The 18772-nt window shown below is 35.7% G+C and overlaps 1 pseudogene; it reads right to left on the bottom strand.

The window, feature by feature from the left end:
- Positions 1-10169: 10169 nt before the first annotated feature.
- Positions 10170-18772, bottom strand: part of LOC149213150 (polygalacturonate 4-alpha-galacturonosyltransferase-like) — a 39343-nt pseudogene continuing 30740 nt past the window's right edge.

An 18772-nucleotide genomic window follows, 5' to 3' on the forward strand; every position in this document is an offset into this window, starting at 1 on the left:
TGACCACAACACTTACAATCTCAAACTCCTTCCTAAAAAATGAAATCGTAGGGGTCAAAGGAAAGGCTTTATGAAACCTCTTTTCAACTTGAAACAAAATATAAGGAGGCAGGCCATAGGTTCTCCACCACCCCAACTTAAGTTCAAATGAATGGTTTATAAAGTAGTATGAGAGATTCATCACAAATGATTTGAGAGGTAAATCCTCCAATTTTGAACTCAATTATTTTTCCTTAAATATATCTTCAATAACCACCAAATATCTATAATAGTAATCTTATTATGAATCCAACTAATATTATTACATGAAAGCACTTGATACTAGATAAAACTATATACATTTTTAATAATATTAACCATGCGTATCAAAAACTATATACATTTTTAATAATATTAACCACAAAAATACATTTCTAGGAAAATAATGAATCGAGTGATTCTATTGAAATAAATTCTCAAAAAGTAAAAAAAAAAACATTTATGGACAAGACTACCAAAACCTATCTTACATAAAAAAACATCATTATTAATAATAATTAAAAAATATACCACACATATATTTCCTTCGGAGTATAGAGCTACATGTGATACCTAAATTCATGCAAGATTACCTTATTACTAATAATAATAATTAAAAAGTATACCACATAGACTAGATTTTCATATAGCCACACTAGATTTTCCTTCCGGAGTATAAAGCGACATGTGATATGTAAATTCACATGGTAAAATTCCACCAAAAAATTGTAGAGCAACTTATGACACCAGGTAATGGCAACTTAACTATACCAACTTCTACTAAGTGGTTTTTGCTTTACTCTCTGAAATTTATGCTTTGCTTTTGATTCACTACTGCACTATATGCACAAATATGTCATCGTTAATAATTTTGGCATTAAATATGTCATGAATTTCTTTTCCTTAGGGTTTAATTACATTTTCATTGCATGGCAGTTATGGGAAAGCATAAATGCAGTCGAAGATTATATGTTTATCTAAGACTGACTATGTGTTGATATATAGTTAGTTTAGAGCCAAATAGTCTACTTATAAGGCATTCCCATATCAATTCAAGGTTTTGGTTAAGTACATTATTATTGCACGCCAGGTATGGGAAAGAATAAATGCAGTTGAAGATTATCTGTTTATCTAAGACTGACTATGTGTTGATATGTAGTTTGTTTAGAGCCAAATACTCTATTTACTTATAAATAGAAGAAGATGGACGCTGGTATATTGTAATTCTAACTTATGTATGAGCAAAACCTACCTGGTTGGTTACTTTGTTTTAATGATTTTATGGTCAGGTCGTGATATCTCCTAATAAGTAGTTAATTGAATAATTAATTAAATAAACAAATTAAATAAAAAAATTATGAATCAAAATTAAATGTAATGTATATATTCATTTAAATGTATCTAATTAAATTTAAGTGTACCTATTGTTACATATTTATAGTTTTATGTGATATCTTGCTTCATATTTCTTCAATGTAGTATATCCACAAATATGTCATGGTTCATGATTTCGCTTTCTTTTTGGTCTACACAAAGGTGTCATCGATTTCTTTTATTTTGGTTTTGGTTAAGTACATTATTATTGCATGGCAGGTATGGGAAAGAATTAATGCAGTGCAAGATTATCGGTTTATCTAGGACTGACTATGTGTTGCTATATAGTTAGTTTACACTACTACATAAAGGAGGGTTTTAAGACAATATTTGAGACAATTTTTGGGTAAATTGTCTTAACCTAAGACAAAAAAATTATGTATTGTCTTTAAGCAAGTGTCTCAAACATTATTGTCTTAAAGATTATTGTCTTAAAAAATAGTGTCTTAAATATTATTGCCTTAAAAAATATTGTCTTAAAGTATATTGTTTTAAAGATTATTGTCTTAAAAAATATTGTCTCTAAAAAGAGAGTGTATAACACAACCATTATTGTCTCTTAGGAGACAATTTCATTTTTGTCTCTCTAAAGAAAACACTTGGATTAGAGACAATATGTCTTTAATACTAGCTATTGTCTCTCTAGAGACAATAAAAAAATTATTTAAAGATCACTTTTGTCTCTTTAGAGACAATATAAAACAATGAATCCAAAAATATCTGACCATTGAAATAAATCGATATAAAAAACATTTAATTAAAAAAGAACTACAAAATCATTGATTAATTAATGTTACCTCCTAAAGCAGATGCTTTCCATTGAGCTAGCACACTTTAAAAAATTATGTGAAGAGTTATGCCAATCCTTAAAATTACATTTATAGTCATTGATTTTAAATTAAAGAAAAAAGTTAAAAGATAATAATTAAAAACTACGAATAAACCCAAACACCAAACCAAGTGAAGAGTTATGGCAATCCTTAGAATTACATTTATAGTTGTTGATTTTAAATTAAAGAAAAAAGTTAAGAATTAAAAACTACGAACAAATCCAAACAGCTTGTGGAAGTTCTAAAATTTGTGACCAAGGCACTGGTGTCTTTGCACACCCTTTTGTTTATGCACAGGGATCTCAGGTGGGATAACGTGATGAAGAGCACTGAATCAGATGAGTGGTTTATAATAGATTTTGAGGATTCCATTGGTACACCTCAGATTTACCCTCATAATCTTAGTGGCTTGAACCATGCTCCTGAGACGTCTAGGGGTGTTCATGGGGTTAAAGTTGATGTGTGGAGTACTGGACACCTTATTAGGGCTGAATGTGTCTGTGCTGTTGAGGAATTTACAAAATAGATGCTTGGAACAAGACCCAGATCAGAGGCCTTCTGCTACAGATTGCTATCATCACCTTCTTCAGTTGCAGTCTTCCCTGCCTAATTATTGAGATTAGACATTGTCAACCATGGTCAATTCTCAGTCCTATGTATCCCATTATTACTATTCATAGGATCCAGAATCACATGATTATTGAATGTTGTATTATCGGAAAATTTGATATATCTAACGAAGAACTTGTCTCAGATTGTACACAAGGAAGACACCCCTTCCTAGAATGCCATTAGTTCACAATGGTGATGTCATGTAAATAGGCTACAATGTTCATAACATTAAGCTGTGTATCATAGCCTTGACACTCAATTCTAATGGAAATAAGTAGATTTCCATGTTATTCCTTGATAGGGGGATTTTTAAAAATGGGTGTTCTGATTTGTAGATTTTATATAATTCAATTTTTAATTCGATGAACTGCATGCTTATTCTATTAAAATAGAAACTATGTGTTTCACAGTTTGGTCTATGCCATGCTAGAGAAATTGAAACAACAGCTCTCTCCCTTTTTCTTCATTCAAATAAATTATATATAAAGAAAGATTTATTTTTTTTATGGTTTATGGTGAAGGGCAGACTATATTTAATGCTCAGCATATCAAACAATATTGAATGTTAAAGACCCTGCAGTGAAAGGCAAAGCACAAAGAAGGGCAGATGATATTTAATGCTTAGTGTATCAAACAGTAATGAATGTTAAAGACCCTATAGTGAAAGGAAAAGCACAAAAAATAATTGAGGACTCAATTGTCCATAATACCCAAGTGCAATTTACCCATGTAGAAGGCCCCACATAGTTGGACATCATATAATAACTAAAAAAAATAATAACCTGAATGACTTGAATACAAACATCCCATGTAAGACTAGTGATAGAACAACCCAGAGTGCACTATGACATTTTCAATTCATTTGGAGATGATTTCTGCAGTCTCATGAAAGAAAAAAAACAATTGAAATTGGCCCCCATTTCTAACATTCAACATAACTCGAGATGAATAGCCAAAAGAGAGAAACTCAACGCACCCTTTAAAAATTTCACTTTGTTTTCCATTTTTCTCCATTATATCATATAGACATGTTATGCTCAATTGAAAAAATGATTCATCACCACCGCCATAGCAAAATCTCACTGTTTCAATCCACTCCAAACTTATTTCATCAACTACATAGGTTTACACACATATGCATCTTATGATAGAAGAGAAAAAGGCTCTGCTAGGTACTAAAAACTTTAGATTCAATGTTAGAGAGAACAAGTAGAAGGAAAAAATAAAATCCAAAGCTGCAACATCGCCATATAAGTGGGGAAAGGGAAAAAAAAAGTGGTACAATGAATCTGGTTCTTCCTCAATTGAATGAAACTATGAAATTACAAATATGTAATGTAGGAATACTCTTATTATCATCCAGAATCCAACTTAAACTCTATCCAATAATTCCTCCAAGAAAGCTTTCCAGCAACTAATAAAAATATGAATGTAAGAATAAGCCAACTGTCAACAACCATATAGGTAAGGCAGGTCTACCCTTCCCTAAGTGTAGGTGTCCAATAGAATTGTGAGCTTTTGCCATTAAGCCTAGCAACCCTGTTAGATCCTTTGGGGGCAGTGACTAGGCCAAGAGTACCCCAAGTGACTGGGCCACTATGACCTTATCATAAACGTGCAGGATGTAATTGAGACCAAAAGGGATTTAGGAGTGCGGCATACTAATTGAGAGAGCCTCAGGTCACTAGGTCATTATGAACCTAATTGTAAACAGGTAGACTGTAACTAATGAAGAATTGTCGCATAAAATATTTCATTTGTTGAATCCCGATCTTTACCAACTCATGCCTAAAAAATAAATGGATATGGAAAAAAAATTGAAATAACTAATTTGAGGATGTTCTAGTTTCAATTTTTCCTTGAAATAATTTGCCCGACACTATTGGAAAAACAATATATGTAAACCAATCAAAATGTCCATATCCAAAAGAGTGAAAGAATATGAAGATGAAGTGTGGGTTTAATGAAAAACCACTCTTTTCCTCAAACCCTCTCTTAAGGGTTGTAAAAAATCATTCTCAAGTAGCCCATGGACAGGCAAAAATTCAATCAATCCACAGATGCACCAATAAATGAAAAACATAATACATAGTGAAAGGAATGGGTAAAATGTTTTAAAAAAAGATAAGAAAAAAACCAATTTAAAAATAAATAAATAAAATAAAATATACCCAAAAAGAAGTTTTCAGAGTGCATGAGAACTTACCCTCTCAAGCTCATCTTGGATTTCCTGCAACTTTTCAATGGAGAGAACAAGCTCACCGTCTATGTGATCTTCCTCTTCCCCTTTCGATCTCTTGGACTTTTCCATCTTGCCTAGTCCTTCTGACCCAAAAGTCCTAAAAATACAACAGAGTCGAAGGCGCAAGCAAAGTGGTGGAGAGGGAATGGTCCTAGCATTCATTATTACCTCCAGAAAGGTTGCACACTCCATCTTGCCATCCTCAATGAAGAAAAATTCCAAAGCTTAAAATTTAGATCCTACCATTCATTATTACGTCCAGAAATGTTTCACGCTCCATCCTGCCATCCTCAGTGAAGAAAACTTCAAAGAAATATTATCATTAAAATACCAAACAGGTTGTTGATTATTTTTTACTTCCACCTACAAAAGAGCGTTTGCCAGTCTAGGAGATATGTGTGTGTGCTGAGCTACCAGGCTGCAATGGTGGCACCTAATTTACCAGGAGCGAAACTTAGGAAAATGACTCAGAATAGATGTGCATCTACATCCTATTAAACTAGCAATATTTACAGTAAATAGAACTAATATCTCAACTATTTTCACATTTTATGAACTGTACCTATAGAGGTCCAGCAGCTGCAAGACGAAAAGAGTTATTATAATGCTTCAAGTTATAAAAAAATTTACCATCACGCCATATAAGTTTCCCATTGATTTGAAGGCCTTGACATACTGATGTTGCAAGTAAAATAGGCAAGGAGGCCTGAACAAAGCATTAACCAAATATCATAAGTTACTTTAATCAGGTTAACACTTATCATAGTAAATACAATTCACATCTAACAACAATAAAGCCAATTTTTTCCATTTTTTATTTACAAAATGAAATGGAATTGACTATCTAATACCCACCCAGAGCTTACTGCTCACTAATCTCTAGGAACAAGTGCATTGCCTAAACCTATCAAATAACCAAGAAGATCTAGGACAGGAGGTGGAGTTGCTGCTATGGGTACTACTTTTGATTGAACATTGGGACCTTTGGGAGGTGAAACATTGATTTCTGTCTCAGTGGCTGATAATTCTTCATATGGAAGGTAACAATTTACTTGCAAGTTTCGAGGTAACAAGGTACATTGGGAGGTAACAAGGTACAAGGTACATATGGAAAGACATACGGGAGGTAACCTGTACAAGCATAAAAAGTGCTTAGAAGAATATATGTGTGCCCTGACTTCTCAGCAACATCAAGGAAAGACTTAATTTCAAAAATAAACTCTTTAATGATCTTTGTACCTATTACTTACCACTTCAAGTAGAAGTGTTGAGCATGACAACTGCCCAAAAAACATATTATTATTAAACATATTGGAATAAAAATCCTTGAACTAAGCATAAAATATAATACTTATACTAGAAAAACCTATACAAATGCAAACATATCAAACAGTAATAGATGAACTTAAGCCTTTTCATTGAAATAACTTACCACTTCTCTAGTATCCATTTTAGAATCCAAACTAAATCCCAAAACTTAGAAGAGTAGCCATTCTTGAACTTCTTTCATTCTCATTCTCCAGCTCAAAATGGTGAGCCCCATGATTGTGATCATAGGGAATAATAGAAATGGCATCCAACAATCCAGATGATGCCATCAGTTGCAAATCCTTCTATGCTAAGTATTTATTGTAGCTTTTCTGGAGGATATAGAGCTTGTACCATGGACAAGCATGATATAAATGACTTTCTAATATCTAAAATATCTTTGTTAACTTTGAATAGTAGATTGTCGTCATTTGAGGTTCAGGAATATTCTTGACCATACACAAGGCCATGAATATCTTCTATAGAGTGAAAGGCTGCCTACATATCATATGCCATCTATCATAAGAAATAGTATAAGGAAAAAATATATTAAAAATAAAAATAATTTAGCTCACAGATTCTATAGTAGGTTCATGAAATTCCATTCAACCCAAAGCTTCCTCTGTAATAGGGTATTCTCCAATAATTAATTCCTACAAGATCAAACTATATCAACCTTCCCATCTAGAAAAATATAATCCTATATCTAATTCAATAGATAAAATTTTAGATTTATGGCCCCCATTCGATAGTGATAGCTTCTTAAAGGTGTGCTAAAAATCTACTCAACATGACATTATAACTATTTACATCATGGGAAATATGGGTAAACTACCAACCAAAGATAAATGGTTTCTAGAATATGATTTTTCTACACATTTGCCTCATCCCATTTCACAATGGTAGCCAACAATCCAGATGATGCCATCAACTACAAACCATTCTATGCTAAGTATTTATTGTAGCTTTTCTGGAGGATATAGAGCTTGTACCATGCATAAGCATGATACAAATGACTTTCTAATATCCAAAATATCTTTGTTAACTTTGAATAGCAGATTGTCGTCATTTGAGGTTTAGGAATCTTCTTGACCATACACAAGGACATGAATATCTTCTATAGAGTGAAAAGATTCCTACATATCATATGCCATCCGTCATAAGAAATAGTATAAGGAAAAAATATATTAAAAATAAAAAATTTAGCTCACATATTCTAGAGTAGGTTCATCAAATTTCATTCAACCCAAAGCTTCCTCTGCAATAGGGTATTCTCCAATAATTAATTCCTACAAGCTCAAACTATATCAACCTTCCCATCTAGACAAATATAATCCTATATCTAATTCAATGGATAGCATTTTAGATTTCTAGCCCCCATTCGATAATGATACCTTCTTAATGTGTGCCAAAAATCTACTCAACATTACATTATAATTATTTACATCATGGGAAATATGGATAAGCTCCCAACCAAAGTTAAATGTGTTGTGCCTTTTTCCCATAAGCATTTATTAGCATACCCTTTTTAGTTGAGAGAAGATCCTTTGGATAGTGGGATGCAATCTTTAGTTCTTGTGAGGGCATCCAAAAATCACCCACGGGAGTTTTCCTTGAGGGTCTTTTGCCCAACACTTTGCCTTAAGGTAAAAGTGTGTATACATTGTTGTATGTAATCTTGATCTTCCATATTACCAATACAAGAAGATACAGATCCACCAGTTGAATATGCAATAAGTGCGAAATCGGATAGCTCACACTGTTCACACTTTGTGTTTTCATCGAAGTTGGCTGATGTTGCATGTTCTTCATCAGAATTTGTCCATCTTTTTCCATATTGTTGTATTTTCTTTTTCTATAGTACAACTTTCATCCACACTGCCCCTTGAATGTGATTTCTCCTCATTCATTTCTTCAACCTTATCCTCATTATACATCATACTGGATAATCATCATTCTAGTACAAAACAACCTCTGGATATTATTGGTGAATAATTGTAGTTAATGGGTTCTCATGTAATGATTCCCAATACCAATGGAACAACATATAATTTGAATCACTCAAGTAATGAATCTAAATTTAACAGCAGTATAATATAATTACATTCTACCATAAATACACATTAAGAATGCTTTGCCTTGTAGATTTCAGCACCCATGTATTCGATGGATTTATGGGAATGAAGGGAAATTGGAAAGCCAATGATCTTCTATAGTTATGTATGGCCTTGTCTAGTACCTATGGCCTCTTAGACAACCAAGATTGAGCTCAAACTCACCCCAGCAAACGAAAATAATGCTCAGGGGAGAGGGAAATGACTCTAGTAAGAAGAAATCCACCCAAAAATGCTTAAGAACACTCCAGGTAAGGAGAGAGAAATTCTTAACAGTCGTACATAAACCAAATTAGCAACTCCTTTAGGAAATGCAATAGCTCCAGAACCGTGGCAATTGATCTCTAACTCAACAAGAGAGTGGATTATGAGTAACTTAGAGCTGATGTGTTTCATAGAGCATCAATCAATCAAGAGTTTCTGAATGATGCTAATAGAAATTCAATGGAGATTTATTTATTTCAGCCATGAGCACAAAGACAGGGAGCACATATAATATAACTAAGGAGTATGAATGATGATAACTCATACACCATAAGTTTATTATATCCTAGGAACATAAATTAGATGAGAGCCTAGCACATTTCCTTTATTGTCAAAAGAGAGATGTCCATGTGCAAATTAACCCTCGCTCCATGTGAGAATATTGCAGCATAGTTTCTATGGGAAAATGAAGGAATTCATCATGGCAGTTAAACATTGAATTGAGCTAGTTTCAGTGTTGTCCAATTAGGACTATTGCATCTTGTCACATGCAAAGATTGCAGGACATTTCAACATTACAAAGGGAACAATCCATGCATAGTCACTCTTTGTTTAGTTAAGTCAAAGCTCATGGAGAATGATATCCAGGCGTTTTAGCCTATATTTGACCTCTTTTGGCTAGCAACCAAGAAAGTGAAAAAGCTCAAAGTTTGTAATCCAACGGGAGAAGAAAAACTGAGGATAAAAAGAATTCTACAACACTTGAAGAAACCGAAATCTGTGACTAAGTTGAATCTCAATCTAACGCTATCTATTTGTAGCAGGATATAAATATTTGTGGTAAAGAGTCAAGGGTTTGTTGTAGTAGCCAAAGATCAATAACAGAAGGAAAAGAGTCTGTAATTGGAAGTCATTGTATTATAATAAGAGACTAAACCTACAATAGGACAGAAATTTAGAAGCTGCTTCTGACATTGACTAGGCAGAGACTCAACTATTGACCTTGATGTAAAGAGGAGGGCTGACTTGGAGGGACCCTTTGGTCTTATGTTGGATATATCATTTTGAATAAATTCATTAAGAGGAGGATTGTTGGGTTTTCCCCTATTGAGAGTTTTTTCCCTGCCTTGAAAGCCTAAATCTTTGTGTCTCTTACTTCTTTGTGTTCTTGGAAGAACAATTTGTGTAATTAGTTGATGAAATAGAAATATTAACTAACAAAGAAAAGAATACTTATATAGGAGTTTACTTCCAACTATCAAGGAATACAATGAGGACATAAAATTTGTAAATCTTAAACTTGGCTAGGCCACTGTACCTCCAAAAACCTGACTCATTAAGCCATAAACTAGAAACCTTCTGCAGAACTCAAAAAACAAATGAATTAGAATGAATTATCAACCAAAATCAAGGGCCTTTACACTTTACATTTGACAATCTATTGCAATATGAATATTGACGTCACAGCTATTCATTTATATTGCACTGTTGTAAGAAAGGATGATCATATTTTATATATTTTGTCTAGTAAGGCCTGCACTTCGTCATTTACAGCTCTAACCAAGGTTTCATGTTCCTAGTGTAATGAACAACAGCTGCATTGTCAATCTCTCAACGGTCCAAACTAGGATTATATCCTAAACCCAACACATGCCAAGGCTTGTCCAAAGGATGGGTCAAGTGAAAAAACATTCAATCCAGGGGGTAGTGTTGCAAGCTTCCACAACACTCTATCCTCACTCTGACATACAATGAAAGAAAAACTTAGAAATCGAACAAAGAAAAACCCATTAAGTTTTCTAGCCAATTACTTCAGATTTACTTCAAATACTTTAAAGTAAGCATCACAGGAATTAACATAAATAAACCACACTACACAATTACCATGTTCTACCACCTGTGATATATTCCAGTTATATCTTGTTTCTCCCATTCTTTGAGATCAAATACATTCATCCCATATGCCCAACCACAAGCATTAGGATCAATGTGCCTGGCTATGTGCGGATTGGAAAAATGAAGGTATTTGTCAAACCGGTGAAAGCCTTCTCCACAATTTTCCACTGAACCATTAACCTTTCCATGAAGATCTACTGACCACAAGGGTGTCAAATCTCTCTGCACCACAATATCATCATCCAAGAAAAGGATCTTGTCCATTTTGGGATAAACTTGTGGAAGATAGAAATGAAGATGATTTAGCATTGATAAATATTTTGGATTTATATATTTCAAATTGGATGAATGTACTGAGAGTGTAGTCGAGTGATCTGCCTTGAAATAATACTCTTTCATAGCTATGGATTCAATTTGGCGAAGCACAGGGCAATAGGACGAATTGAGCCATTTAAAATCATCTACATTTTCTACATGTATCGCAGCTTTCCCTGGGGGATTAAGTAAAAACCACATTTTCATGGCCCCAAAATTTAACTTGTCTATGATGAGATGAAATACATGTTTCTCAGATTCCTACAAACACATGCAAATCACCTACAATGAGATCCAAATATTAAATGTAAAATGCAGCAAAATTGTTGGACTCTCAAACTTTAGAGTAATTTAAATTAGTAACACTTCACTTTAGCATTCATGACAGTCTAATTCACAACCAGAGATGCAACCAATACATTGTCAGAAAATAATGCATAGTGATAAAGAGTTGGATCCTCCAGCTTGTCCTTTTTAGGAAATTTCGCTTTTCAAGGGCAAGTAAGTAATAATCCATGGTCAATCACATGGACAGATAGTGCAGGCCCTTGGGAACAGTCTTTGCTGCCAGCTGACTTAAAAATTTACTTTGCTTTTTCAAGGTCCTTACTTGCTTGTCTGCAGACTAAAGCATGGCTCACAACTTCTTTGTTACTATCCCACAGTCATAAAATTGTTCTCTAGCCTTGGATAGGACATGACCCATAGCCTTGATCTTCTCAGGTGCACTGAAACATTCATATCAATTATCGGCTATGAAAAAGAGAATGAAAAGTAGAATGATTGACACACAGACTGAAACTTTAAAAGAAACAAAGGATATGAGCACCAAATGCAAATGGAAGCACTTGCTACTCTTGATTTAGAAGCAGCCAATGCTAAAACTATTACCTTTGAGGTAGATCAGAATTTGCATTAGCCTGACCCAATGTACGTTGACATTCTTTAATACGAAGCATCAATTCATGGTATAAATCAAGATTATTCCTAGCCTAGGAAATGCTTGAATACACCCTAGCCATGATCAGTTGGTCTCACATCAATGTAACAGTGGATTCAAAATTCTTGTTCTCATTCTCTCGCCTCCAAATGTTGTATTTTCCTAGGACAACAGAATCTACCTCCTTGGAATGTTTGATTATTGCATTTTCAAGCTCAACTCATTTTTCTTCATCTTGTTGAATCAGCTCTGTGGACCTTTTCTCCCTCCTCTTTTGTCTCAATTGTTGTAAGAATTAAACTACTATAAATTAAAGCATTCTATGCTAAAACCTAAGAAATTTAAAATTTTTCTATCGGAGAAGTAACATTCAAAAAGGATTTTGGAAAATAATATAACAATTCCCTTTTCCATGAGAACAAAAAGTAGTGATCTAGTGCAGGAAAGAATTTTACCCTCTGTGAAACTTTGTTGAACTTTCTTCAAGCTGAAAATGGTCTACATTACAACAACCATTGTCTGAGGAGTTTGACTAGACATTACCTTACAGTAGGCTACCAACATCATAGATTAATTAACCAGGGAAAATCAAAACTTACCATCAAGAGCATTCTCTTTGAAGTCTCGATGTTCACTTCCTGTGTCATCCTCTTGAAACCTCGTAAGAAGTTCTTCATCATTGGAAGTTTTTCTCTGCACCTCGTCATTCATTTTAAACCCCTCAGGATTTTCCTTGCCTTCTTCATTGAAGATCACAACCTCTTGTTGTGAATGTAACTTTTCTGAGCTGTCTCCAAAAGTCATTTGCCTCTGCTTGATGTACACTGTTAGAAATAGAGAAGCACCCCTGCCAATGTCAGTTTTCACTTCGTGTTTAATACGACCCTACTCAACTACATAGATCATCATCACATAGGTTTCCTTACATGTTCAATAGAGAAAATAACCAAAATCTTCACCAATAGTACCTCAGAGTTGGTAATATCCCTTTGGTTTACTTTAGAGGGCTTTTCTCATACCTATGAGGAAGATAAGTCATTCTGTCCAAAAGTATTTAAGTTTAGGGTTCCCGAGTCCTTTGTGATAGCTGTTATGACATCAATCACTTACCCAGTAAATAAATTTTATTTTCAATTCTGTGCTCAATAGGGGAGAAATGAAATTTAAGATATCCAAATGCAACAGGTTTCTTATACTTGCCTCCTTTGGGAAGAGAGACTCAATGCTCTTTGTTAAACTCTGCTTTCTCCAGTCATCTACTTGTTCCTATGAACCCCACAGATAAATAGATAAGAGTGATTTTAAAAATATGATAGAGCTCCAGTATCCTCAATAATTCCTCTCTATTTTAATCCATTCAGGTCGATTAAATTTCAGTTTAGGGACATTATTTATTTTCTGGGATTAGAATAACGTAAGTGCAAGTGCATTGTCGAGATCCTGAAAAAGAACAAAATGGCCATAGAAAAATAGAATTGGTTTTCAAGACGTGGAAAGAGAATACCATTCTAACAGATCCATCTCCTAAGAAGTTGTCCCCTGCTATTTTAAATGATAAAAAATGCAATAAAGGTCAGGTAGAAAGACTTGATGGAGAAGAATATCTATAAAAATACTGAAACGCTAAAAAGGGGGTTGCTTTGCTATCATGCATATGCTAAGATCAATATTTCATAACACATCAATAATAAAATGGTGTGTATAATATCTATCGTTTGTTTTGGACAATGTGCTCTGAACACTATGGGAACAGTGTGAAAATGATATGTATAGTAGAAAGTAGCTGGTGAACAAGATTGTAGTTGTGAATTGGGTCTAGGTTGGGTGGATCAGATTTGGTTTTAGCTTGACTAATGAGAAGTGGATTTACCTTTATGAATGAAAAGTGGGTCTGGCTTGGATAATGAGTAGATGGGAAGAATGATTGTTACCCTTCCCACCCAGATTCAATTCCCACAATATTCAATTCCCATGAGTAAGATGTTGAACTGAACCCTTAACATATATATTTTTATAATACCCATCCTTCTTATGCATAATCCAGTGCACACTTAGTACCATCCTACTCAAAATGAGGAGTGCCCAGTGAATTCACCGAGCAATTGCCCAACGAATTTACCAGTCATATGCATTTCCCTTTGTTAAAAAATGGGAAGAGCATTGTTATTTCTTGATATCAGGATGAATGGTTTCATTATCTTTGGCAAAGGAAATTACCCTAGGGACAGTTGGTAAAACCTTTGCTCTTGCATGAGAGAGGTACAAATGTTGAATCTTTCTCCTGGTAGGTATTGTACCATGTTAATGCAAAGATGGAGTTCACAGCTTCACATAGGTCAAATGAAAGGAAACCTATAAAGAAAGCTCACAAAATTTTTGGAAAAATGCTAGAGGTACTAAACTTTTGACAATAAGCGAGGAAAGTAAATTTGATAACATCTACGCCTTTAGATCCTGCGAAAAAGCTAAAAGGAAAATCAAATTCCAAAGTAGCTCCATGGGGTTTTGGTTCAATGGTTAATTGAGGGTGGTGAAGGCAAATCAAATTTTGAAGCAGGTCCATGGGGTCTTGGTTCAATGGTTAACTAGGAGCAATGGTAATTCCCTGCTAAGGCTCAAATCACATAAATACATTGTTCAATGGGTTCTCAATGAAAGGGATCTTTCTAAAGTAGTATAATATGACTACAGTTCATTGTAATGGAGATATTACTTGAATGTTGTAAGAAGCCTACACTTCATTGTAATAAGAAAGGGCATGCTTGCCAATAAAGATAAATTAAATGCTGACCCACCCCAAAAAAAGAGACAGAAGCAACCTAATGAGGGAGGAGGGCAGGAAGAAGCTTAGAAGTGAGGGAGGAGGGAGGGAAGAATCTTACCAGTTGCAGATGTAGATGCAGAGTGAAGAAACTTAGCTGCCAAAAAAACCAATGGCATCACCACAAAGATAACAAGGAAGCCCACCACAGCTATTCGATGATGAAAACCTCGACCTCCCCATCCTCCATTTCTACCACGCTGGTAGCCCTGCCACCCTCCATTCCACACACCTCCTCCTTCCACAGGCATCTTTAACTCTCAACCATAACACCACTTTTCTCCTTCTCCTCCTCCTAAACAGATATCGAGCAATGCAACTGTTACTCAATCATAATCCTCTACATCAAACCCATATCATGGTTAGTGTTACAAGGAAAAGTGTCTATACAGAACTGTTAATCCCACTAAGGTGGGTAGCTGCCTTAGAAACAAACAAAGTAAAACTACTTTCGTTTTCCTTTACGAAAGATAGATGAGAGAAGAATAAAGGAGACCAACCTCTGTCTTGCGCTTGGTTCCTTGCTCGATTCCTCTCTCTTCTGATAGTCCTTTGCTACTTGCTTCCTTGTATACCCAGCTTTACAGAGTACCTGTAGAGTCAAAGTAGCATAACACCATATGAGAACATGGATCTATTATCATAAACAATCTAGGATCAGATGTAAATTGACCATACAAATGCACAAAACATAGATTACACAAGAGTATGGAGGAAAACTAGAATAGCTTTATTGATAATCAAGAAAGAGCCAAGAGAGTTACAACCAGTTGTTCTGACCCAGCATCATCCTCTCAGCAAGTAAGCCCTTCTTCACCTCATGTAAAGCTTAGATCACCTAACACTATGATGTTGCCTCAAGAAACCAACAACAATTCCTTACAAGATGCAAAATTCCAGCCTCTGTATCTCTGGGATGAGGGACCCATATATAGATGTCTGTAAGGGAGATGAGTCAGTTTGTGATTTGATTAGTGTCTTCCCTCTGATAGTTCTTGCTTCCACTTGGAGATTGATGATCTCTTACTCATCCTTGGTCGAATTCAGAGAGGAGAGTGCCACAGTAGAAGTTTCTGGAAGATCCCATGCTTCTCCACCTCACAGATTGACACTGCCATTTGTCTCTTCTCGCCCATCGCACCCCATAGAAGGGATTTTTGAAATGCAACAAACCCACTAAGTGTACTTAGGTGAGATGCAACGCACTTTTCCTATGGAGCATGTGAAATGATCCTGTTTTGACCAGTTCTGAGTAGTTTTTCATGGAGAACTTCTGGGAGAAGCTGTAATCAGTTGACCTTATTCCTTTAGGGGTTGGAACAACACTTTTAGGGACTTAGGAGCCCTTGGTTTATGGACATTTTATGCTTGGGGTTGTAGTGCCCAAAAATGTCTATAACAGTTGCCCCTAAAGCATGAGGTCGTTAATCTTTTTGATGTCGGGTGAAATGCTTTATCATGAGGATCCAAAGTTCTTTCAAGACGGAAGGAGACCTATAATAAGATACAATACAATACATTATCTTCATAATATTTTCATGATCTAGCTGAGGCAAGCATTCCCATGCTCAGCTTTATAAATTCATTTTCATGTACATAGGACAGGCAATCGTCTGAGTGTAGACTGATGATTCTGGTAGAGCCATCATCCCTTTGATTGGATGATTATCTGTGCAGCAATGATGTACATTTGATGTCTTTATTTTACTGAATATATATCGCAGCCCGGATGGATGAAACTAGATCCGGGGTCTTCAGTCTCGTTCGATCTTCACTCAAAGTACAAGTTGATCCACGTGAGAGACATTCTGGAGTCGAACATGGAAAGACATCACCTGATTACCAACCAATGATGTAAGCTGTTAACAGGCGCGAGAGGAATCACCGATAATGATAATGACCCTCAAGGTACTTCAGTACAATTAACGTGGTGTGAATAAATGACTTGGCACCGAACACCACGCAAAATCTTTCGGTCGAAGGTAATTGATGTAAAGCTGTTGCCGGAAGTGAGAAACTTTCCATTGAGGCATGCAAGCTTCAAAGTACTGAAAGGGGTGTCCCTAGATCGACTTCTTGGATAATGAGCTGATGTCAACAAGAAGCGATCCATCATAGGAGGGCCTTAATGAATCCCACATCAATGACACAGAACGGAGCAAATTATTTTGATGGAGATGAAAACGGTCTGGTGATATAAGGTTTAGGGTGGCAGTCATGAAAGAATGGAGTGTAAATGTATTGCAGTGGGTGACACACAGGTGAATTCTCTGAGTGACTTCTCTTGAACATACCGGCGACACTGACATAGTGGATTGGTAGCATTAACCCCAAATGTGGATGGTGTGATGTGACCGGTGAATGAAACAACCCAACCCGACTTGGATGCAGAGTGAAAGTGTCATGTTCAAGAGCGACTTGCTACCGACAAAGTTTCTTCAAGTTTTCTTCCCAATTTTTCCCTAGTCATTGCTGACCAGTACCTCTTTATTCTTGTCAAGCTTGAGGAGGATAACATATGCTTGTTCTATAATTTTCCCTTCGGGCAAACCCATCGCTATGTTCTAATGAGCCTAGCGATAGTGAAACTCATTCTTGTCTGCTATGGACAAGTTTGTCTCTATTAGGTTTTAACGAGTTTAACAACAAAGATAACTCGGTCCTTTTCAATTTTAGAGAGTCTGAAAACGGACGTAAAGGAAACTCCAAAAATCCTTTTTTATCTTCTAGTCCCTTAAGTCCGAAAAAGTATAAAACAATACAGAAGGGATGAATTTCTGATACTTTTAACGAGCCGAATAAAACAAGCGCTCGATCTTTTTGTGTAATAATCCCTCAGGTCCAAAAAGATTAAAATATAAAGGAGGGATGGCACTGCCGATCCCTTTAACGAGCTGGAGAGGCCAATAGCTCGGAAACATTTTCATATTTTACGAGTCAGTTGAAAAGAGATTAAAGGAGACTCCTCTTTGAGGAACGAGTGATAAATTTGGGTAGCAGCTGATTCCAGGTAAGGTTTGGAATTTCCCAATCATGAGTGTTACAAGGATGGCTAACATGATCACTCTTTGCAGCTGTTCCTCAAAAGGGGTAAACAATCAAATGGAGGTGAATGATCGACCAATACAGAGTGGAGGTGATGATGAGAACATGACCAAGGCCTTAAAGGCTGAAGTACTACATTCATGACGGTTATTTACCAGAAATTGGTTCATTTTTTATTGAGCTTAAATGTTGGGGGAAACATTTTCTCAATGATTATGTTTATTTTTTTAACGAGTATGAAATCTGTGTTAAAACTGCTCGATATATCCAGTCGTATAATAAGGATGTCTCATATATAAAAACGACAATTTTTCAAATCTTTGCCCCACATCCTTTCTTTATGCAAGTTAGGAAATGACCAATCCTACGAGTTTAAAGGGTTAGAGGACCTACAAATTTAAAAAAATAAATGGTTTCTCTTTGCTTGCACGCCAAAAGGTTTGCATGCCCCCAGGTATAGAGACATAGTGTTTCAAGGTTACCCCGGAATTTCGCAGACAAAACATTTGTTTTGTCAAAAAGGCCTACCTCTTTCAGGTTACCAAAGATTGTTCTATTTGTACCACAAACAAAACACTTCCTCGGCGATGTCTACCGAAATAGACAAAGGTGAATGGCGCAGACGCCTCCACTCACATAACTTTGACAAGGGAATCTTGTTCTAGTCCAACCCCCTTTTCCAATTTCGGACGGGAGTGTCAGACTAGTCATATACCTCTCGCGGAAACCTATGCTATACCTGAAGTTTTCCTGCCGAAGCAAACCAGGTTGCATGCCCCCTGGGTTTCAGTCGTGTCCCCCGAATTACTCGCGCTCATCGGGTGAACGGACTGGAGAATGATGAGACATTCCTTGCGTGAAAAGACAATTCAGGGATGGTATATGACTATTTTCTATGCGTGAACTGGGGAATGAAAGTTGGTATACGAGCTTGACCACTCTTCCTTTGTGCGGAAAACACATTACTCTAAAGAGTGATGAGACAATGGCTCCCATGCAATAAATATAGTCTCGTCCAAGGAGTAGATTATAATCCAGGGGTCCTTGGACTAC

The sequence above is a fragment of the Pinus tabuliformis genome, chromosome 1_1, assembly GCF_031772625.1.
Source record: "Pinus tabuliformis cultivar Carrire ecotype Pingquan chromosome 1_1, CPIR1, whole genome shotgun sequence".
Lineage (NCBI taxonomy): Eukaryota > Viridiplantae > Streptophyta > Pinopsida > Pinales > Pinaceae > Pinus > Pinus tabuliformis.